This window comes from Pararge aegeria, chromosome 15 (genome assembly GCF_905163445.1).
Source record: "Pararge aegeria chromosome 15, ilParAegt1.1, whole genome shotgun sequence".
NCBI lineage: Eukaryota > Metazoa > Arthropoda > Insecta > Lepidoptera > Nymphalidae > Pararge > Pararge aegeria.
The window spans coordinates 8,173,748-8,182,230 of NC_053194.1; positions in this window are offsets into that span (position 1 = coordinate 8,173,748).

The window sequence follows — 8,483 nt, forward strand, 5'->3', positions numbered from 1 at the left end:
CGACAAGCTATTTCTGCCACCAAGCATCTCTGAAAGGCTTGGTTGCAAAGGCATCCGCAGCCTATTAATAGGCCTCTCCCATAGGAGAGATGTTTAGAGATAGTCCCAGCATATGCTCCAATGCGGGTTTATTTATTTATTTAATTTATTAAAAAAATTAAAAGCAAAAGGCGAACTTATCACTAAAAGTGATCTCTGCCAGGTAACCTTAACGATAGTACACAAAAATACATGAGAGACGGAAAATCGCAATAACAATAAACAATACATAAATTTACACACTAAATTACATACTACTAATAACTAATATAATAAATGATTAAATGAGATGAATAAAATAAGATATCTATATAACGGGCGGGTTGTTGGACTTTAACAACTTTTATCCCAAGTTAGTGATAATAACCGAGACCAACGGCTTCACCTGATCTCCGAGGTTCGGAGGGTCGACAACACGAACTTCCTTACTCCGGAATAGTCAGCATCATCATCATCATATCAACACATTATAGACCCACCACAGGGTATCCTCCATCAATGAGAAGTGGTTAAGGCCGTAGTCCACCACGCTGGCCCAATGCGGATTGGTGGACTTCACACCTGTGAGAACATTATGGATAACTCACAGGTATGCAGGTTTCCTCACGATGTTTTCCTGCACCGTTCAAGCAAGTGATATTTGTGTAAAGTGAAAGCACATAACTTAGAACAGCTAGAGGTGCGTGCTGGGATTCGAACTCGCCCCCCCGAAGGAGAATTCCAAGTCTTACCCACTGGGCTATCCATGCTAACCACTGGATCAACGAGGCAGTCAACAATAACGCTAATTGACGATATTTAACGATGTTTAGACCGAGAATGAAATCAGTTGAGTCGAACGAGCGTAGTGAAATTATTATTAAACTATGTTTGCCTCATGGGATTTTATGAAAGGGAGATGGGTAACATAAGCCCGTGCAATCATTTCATAACGCTAGTGGAACTATAATACGGGCTTTCACAACCCTGCGACGTATTCATATTCCTGTACCAGCTTTAAAAGGAGAAGCTCTACATATTGTTACAGGCTAGGCTTCGGGGCTTTGAATATTACTCTATTTTATTAGAATTGCGCTTAGACTAGTTAGGACTAGGAGGTCTAACCTATAAACAATAAAAAAAAAATTTAACATATTAATAAAGGTATGAAAATGTAAATTTTTTTTTTTACAACTTCCTCCACTGCAGTCTCTAGCCGGCTGGTATTAGAATTGCGCTTAGACTAATAAGTACTGTGACGTCTAACCTATACACAATAAAAAAAAAATATATATATTAATAAAGGTAAGTATTAAATTTTTGTTTTATAGACCTCTTTCCTCCACTGCAGTCTCTAGCCGGCTGGTAACTCATACCCCTAATCAGTTTCAACGCGACACCGTACTGGAACGCTTAATCGCTTAGCGGCACATCTTTGTCGGTAGGGTGGCAACTAGCTACGGCCGTAGCCTCTCCGTAGACAAAATTTGTGATACAAACAATGTCCGATAATACAATGTACAAAGTATATAATCTCTATACAATTCAGTTTCACAACTTTTCACTAGCACTAGGTAATGAACTGCCCATATCATGCCGAGGCCTTTTTACTTAGAACTTATTTATAGACAGCGGTGTCCTTGACGTCCCTAAAGCCACGGTGAGCCGTGTGGTTTTAAGTGTGGGGTGCCGTGTTTGATTACCGGTAGGTGAAATTCGGGAATTTATTATTTATGAATTTTCTCCGGTAAATTCCGGTAATAGGCTTTGGCCATGGCCCTTGTTGTTAGCCTACCGAATAAGACGTATCAGCAAGCAATTTAACTTTCCGCTACGGTGACGTGTAGAAACGGTTAAGGGGTATGGCTTTAATTTAACTGCGATACCCCCTAACTTTTTAGTCCATTACCCATCTCAGACTGCATCATCACTTACCGGCCGGTGAAACTGTAATCAAGGGCTAAGTTGTAGCAAAATCAAAAAAAAAGATGTCGAATCGTCTGTAGGAAATGTGTGTGTAGGAAATCAAGCTATCTAGTTTCGAATTCTCTGTGGTTACGAATCGATCAAAAATCTGACAGATCTTTCCTAACTTATGGCATTTCTCTGCGGCATTCCTGTTGTGTTAGTACACCAGCGTAACTGTTAATAAAGTAAATATATATGGCTCTACGGTGATATACCTTTGCCTTTTCCTTACGGGAAAGAATAAATAACAATATTCTACCCTATAGTAAAGGTAAGTATAATACCACATTAGAAATTTACCACAAATGAATTAATAATTGCTTGGGAGAACCCAAGAATTGTGCGTAGTAATGCGTGAACAGACTCAAGAGGAAAACGCAAAGCACTTATATAGTGATAACAAAGCTAGGAATATCATTGTCTTGATCGCAAGCCCACAAGTAACGTTCCGTAATCTTTTAAACTGAACAAAATTTAATTAGTAAAAATGAAACTGTCTTCTCTATTTGTTCTCTTAATGACTGTGCTTGCTTTGTTCGTCAGTCACGGCGAGACAGCTCCGAAAGTTAGTTTGGGGGCTATTAAGAAAGGTGGCAAAATTATCGTAAGTTTAATTTGTTCATTCTTTTAATAAATTAACAAGGCACTGAATTTTTAAGGTTTGTCTATATATTAAACGGCCAGTCTTTGTCGGTAAAGTGGTAACTAGCCACAGACGTAGCCCGCCGTACTAGACTAAAGAAAATTAAAAAAATTACAAATTCCCAAATTGCCCCTACCAGAAATCAAACCCTCTAAGCTAAAGAGTTCACCACTGCGCCAAAGCTGTCGTCAAATATAATATTAAAAATATAATATATGTTAATAATAAAATTCTTCAGCTTCTTGTCTTTTTTATATCTATTTAATTTGTCTTTTTTAATACATACTATATTAAAGTTTGTACACCAGAATGCCAATTCGATTCAATTTTATTTTATTTCGTTTCACAAATTGTATGCAAGTCATATTATATTCTCTTTTGTTAATATGTTGGCAAGCTGTATGTACCTATTCATCGCCAAATATAATTTATTATTTATTTTACAGAAAAAAGGTCTTGGAGTGGTCGGTGCGGCAGGGACGGCTCATGAAATATATTCCCAAGTTCGCGGCAGGCATAACTGAAAATTATTGTATGATGATATAGTAGTATATTTTCGCTGTAACTATTTTGTTATAAACTTATGAGTACAAATTATTTAATTGTAGATATAATTGTTAAACATTAAACTATTTTTGTTAAAACGTAAAGGATCGAAACTACATTGCTAGAAATGTGCTATAAATGTCACAAAATGCAGTAGTCAAACCTATTACATACTCGAAAATAAATATCGCGTTCGATTAGGATGTAAACATGAAGTGTAATTTAGTTTTATTAAAAATATGTAAAATTTAAAATTATTATTTCTGAAATAATAATGCGTTACAATAAAGACATATATGCAAAAAGGATTGTATTTTTAATTACATATATAAGTTTCCAATTCCACTTCGATAAGTTATATGTACTTTCAATAACGTCGACATCACTATATTTATTATTCTAACTAGGTATAGTAGATATGAAATCTTAGCCTATCATAGTAACCGTGTAAATCATCGTGTTTGTTTCTTCGATATTAATTTTCACATTTGATTGCAAAGGGTACAAACTTTTTTCTTTTATGTTCAAAAATAAATTACTTCCATAAGTTCCATCATAGCCATGATCATTACTTTCCATTTTTTATTTAATCAAACCTAACTCTCTACTCGTAGTTAAAAAATTTAATTTTAATTGGGTTTTTGAATTTTTTGTAATTCTGACATAACAATATTTCAAAGTTAAAATTGGACGCGTGACTGACTGTGAAGATTTTCCTCATTTCATATTGAAGTACATTTTAATTAACGCTGTAGCTATATGTTTTAAATCAATAGATACAACAAAAAACAAAACAACAAGTAACTTTAAATAAGTTTAAATTTATATTAATACACTTATATTTCAGTTTAAATCATTACCAACTTAAAGTAAATGATTTAAATATAATAGATTTTTACATTATAATACCTATAAATCATTACATTATAATAAATTCGGTTTAACGGAGCGCTAAACCGCCTTTATCGTTTAAATGATAACTAGCCATTGCCAAAACCTCCCAACAAACCAGACCAGAGAAAATTCAGAGATTATAACGAGGCCAGAGAAGAGAAAAACCATTTTTTACCCTTAAAAACAACCCGGTCCCCTTCCCGAACTCAGATCGCCCGTAAATCATTTTTCCTTTCATTTTTATAATATTCCCCTCCTTTTCTAATGGGTTTCATCCTACTATTATTTTTTTGGTTTAAAAAATTATCGACCCTGGTCTATTTCTAAGACCGCTCACACCACAGCGCCACAGAGGCCTACACGAAACAAAAAGGTCTCTGTTTGCGAAGCATTCTACGATTTCAATGTCATTTCAAAAGTCATTGTCCTTTAAATGAAAGCAAATCAAAAGTTAGGCAATGCCTTGGTTGGTGCATGAAATTTGTTAGAACCTATTGTAACAAATCTATATTATATTCATCGAACTCAAAATACTTCGAGTTAGTTGATAGCGAACCAATATCCAAACATTTCTAATAGTCTGATAAGTTGGAAACTCAACAAACTTAATGTGCTGGTTTGATGAAATACTAGATTCTATTGATATGAACTTCAAACGTGACCCGTACAATTTTTGGCGACCTCCCTGGCGCAGCGGTAAGCGCTGTGGTTTTGTATGTGGGATGTCCCGAGTTCTATCCCCGGCAGGGTCAATTTTGAATTTATTTGTATGAATTTTCTCGGGCCTGGTCTGATGTGACACTTCGTCTGTAGCTAGTTACAGTGATTGAGCGCTTCGGTAGGATGCCGCGTAGAAACCGATTAGGGGTATTCGCGGTATGCTTTTAACTGCCATACCCCTAACAGGTTATCGTTACCATCTTAGGCTGCATCATCACATACCACCAGGGTTTCAACTGCTAAGTTATACTGGATTTAAAAAAAGGAAGAAAATCACCTTTGATCAATCTTCAAAAGTAAAAAAATCTTCTTCTTCTTCTCTCTGGGCAGTTTCCGCACGTAAGCGCTTCGCTTGTTGTACGTAGAAATTTCCCGCTGTTGCTCGCTTCTCCAGCCATCCAAGCTCATTCGAGAATCCCAGCATACCGCCCAGGTTGCTGAGGACTTCTGGGATAGTGGCTGGTGATCCCACGTAGATCTCGCGTTGGTCTGTCACGCCCATGCACTCCAGCATCACGTGCGTAGGTGTTTCATCTGCCTCCATGCATGCTCTGCAAAGAGGTCTGGCGGTGACACCTACAATGGAAAGATGTCTGTTTAAGGAGCTATGCCCTGTTATGCGTCACACCACCTTCCTAAGTTTGCTTCTATCCAGGCGGAGTAGTTTGTTAGTTAGATGTTGGTTTAGGTTAGGGAAAGCTACTTTGGTTTGTTTACAATCTGTTGCATTGGCCAAGTTGGGAATGACCTTTGATGTGTTTGCATCTAATTTATTACGACTAAGTGTCTGCTTTCCGCTCTCGACTATGTTCTGTTAATCAAAGCCAAACTTGGGAGTTGGTTATCATCATATTCCTCAACCTAAAAACGTCTTACAGTACCTGGCTTGTGCACAATAACGCCCGTTAACCCACGTGGCAAGAGTAGCAATTGCTACGGGCCCCGCGCGGAAGAGGGCCCCGCATATTTAATACCACTCATCTCTTCTTGAGCGTAATTTTTGGAGTGAAACTTATGATGTGAAGCTTCAGATGTTATGTTGAATTTTTTTGATGTCACAAAAACAAGACAATCACGTCAGAAACTCGGTACCCGACTATTTCCATGGCGTAAATAAATTAAATAATTTCATACGGTAAACGCACAACATTTAAAAAAAGTTCCTTGTGTAAACGTGTAGAATTTCAGTCGGCCTGATCTAGCTCACGCATTCGCACACGCACACACAGACATCGCCTATAGTAATTTACTACACTATTAATTACCCACAAAATTGTAACCTAAAGATAGCAAATAAACGAAGAATAATTAATAGTATTTTTACCACTTTATACTTAAGAACCCATAGCTATCTTTATATATATTTCTTGTGTGCGTGTGTATGTCACTGAACTCCTCCTAAACGGCTGGACCGATTTGAATGTTTTTTTTAGTATGCGTTTGGGTGCGTGTGGGTCATCTCCAAGCGGCCAATAGGCCGGTCGGGGGTACGGGCCTCGAGGCAACGCCTCCTTACCCGGGTCATATTCGCAGGGCAGCTATGCTGCCCTGGTAATTGTTGTTTTAGCCCCTGTCTAGGGGCTAGGGCCCGCCATCATTGGCTTTGGGCCTGTTGGTTTGTCTTGTCCGTGAAATGTCGGCGTCACTGTCAGCGTAGTCGTCGTCGGCGCGCGCGGGGATGTTATTAATTCCGATGGGCCTTGAGTCAGGCGTTTGGGTAGCATCCTGGATGGTTTAGATTCACAAATCAGCCCGACAGATGGCGCTGGGGTCCGCTAGTAAAATATATAATATAGCTGAAAAAGAGCTCTTTATAAGAATTTGCTACGGGCCCCGCGCACGCTTAATCAGGCACTGCCTGTGCCATATACAAAGTGCGAATGAAAACCGAAATAATCATCACAGGCTTTAGAGGTACATTATGCACTGTCTCCGAGACTTATCTGTGAAACCGAAAACCTAACAGCTTTTGAGTAAACCACAGCCATAGGTTTTACTGAAAGAAATCAGAAACAGCTGACGCGTCGCGTAGCGTTGGTACTATGCGCGTGTCAATGCGCAAAAAATATATTGATAGGATGATAGGCGGTCAATATTGTAATTAATATCGATGTATAAATTGTCTTATGAATATATTTACTAATACTTAGGTATTTCAAGGACAAACAATTCTAATTTCAATAGCATTTATTTAGTAAGTAACAGTAATACATGAGCAGACTTATTTTTGATAGTGAAAACAAAGACAGATTTCTTACGCAGACTTACTAAACTAATATGCTATAGTCTATATTTAATTATCAGAATGTATCTTAATTAACATTGCTTCAATAGACAATATTTCAGTGAATCCTGAGTTTATCCTTTTCTTCGATCTCGGATATCGCTGTAGATAGTGTGAACTGTCCCGGCAGCTTCTATAACCTCGAGACCCTTTTGCTAAATAAAAAAATAAAATTCACATTAACATACATATTTTTAAGAACTGTCCTGTAATTAAGATTAAAAATATTATAATAGGAAATATTTTTGGAAATATAATAACAACGTAAACAATTAAGTTTTGAATATTCCAGACAAACTGTTTCATGGGGTTTTTTTTAAAAATACTTTATTTTTATAAAATACTTCGTCAAGATCTGTGAATACCAGAAACTACTATTACAAGGGAAATTGCTTGCATTGCTGCATCTCAAAGATTTCATTCGGTAATTTGTGTTTATAATACTCCCTTCAATGGGTAGTTGAAATAAAGACGAAATTGCGTTTCTGTGAAAATACAAGAAACAACCCTTACTTCAGGTCTTTAAAATGAAATAATTTCTTTTTAAAATAAACTCTTAAACATCTTTTTTAAATGTCACTTATCACTGTAAAAAACATTGGTGACTTTCAGAAAAGGTTCGATATATGAACTCGAGAAAAGAGTTCTTTACATACATATAAACACCCGGACACTGAAAAACATTCATGCTCATCACACAAACATTTTCCAGTTTTGGGAATCCAACCCACGGCCTTGGACATAGAAAGCAGGGTCGCTGCAAACTGCGCCAATCGGCCGACATCTATGAACTAAACTAAATTAACCGGACTTTAAATAAGTCTAGGTACCCTTTTCTGGAGGTAGATCGGCTCATGGACTAGCCCTAATTTTCGATCTCTTTATTTAATTTAGTTAAAAGACTTTTGTTCAACATTTTAAATTATTCTAAATTATCAGCAAAAATTATTTGCAATGGCGGTATCTATGTTTTCCGTTTCCCGCAGAGTACAAAATTATAGATTACCCTTTGTAAAGTTAATAATAAATAGAAGTTGAGATCGAAGACCTGGAATTAAGGCTGGTAATATGTATTTCAAATCCGCTTATTTCTATCTTATTGGTTAACAATCTTCAATATAGGTACGTGTCTTGTATTTTAATGAATATTCTTAGATATTATACACTTTAAATCAAAAATCCTTTTGACAACTTACAATAATTTTGCCTCCTTTTTTAATAGCGTTGCCGTTAACTTTAGGAGCCGCTACACTATGATCGAAGAATAGTGCAAGCGTGGCCATTAAGAAAAACAAAATGGCGGAAAACTTCATTTTGTTAAATAACTTTGCTCCAAGGATTACGTGATTACTTAAGTCTTTAACTCCAAACAATGTACTTTTCCAAAACGTGAACATCAATTTAAACGTT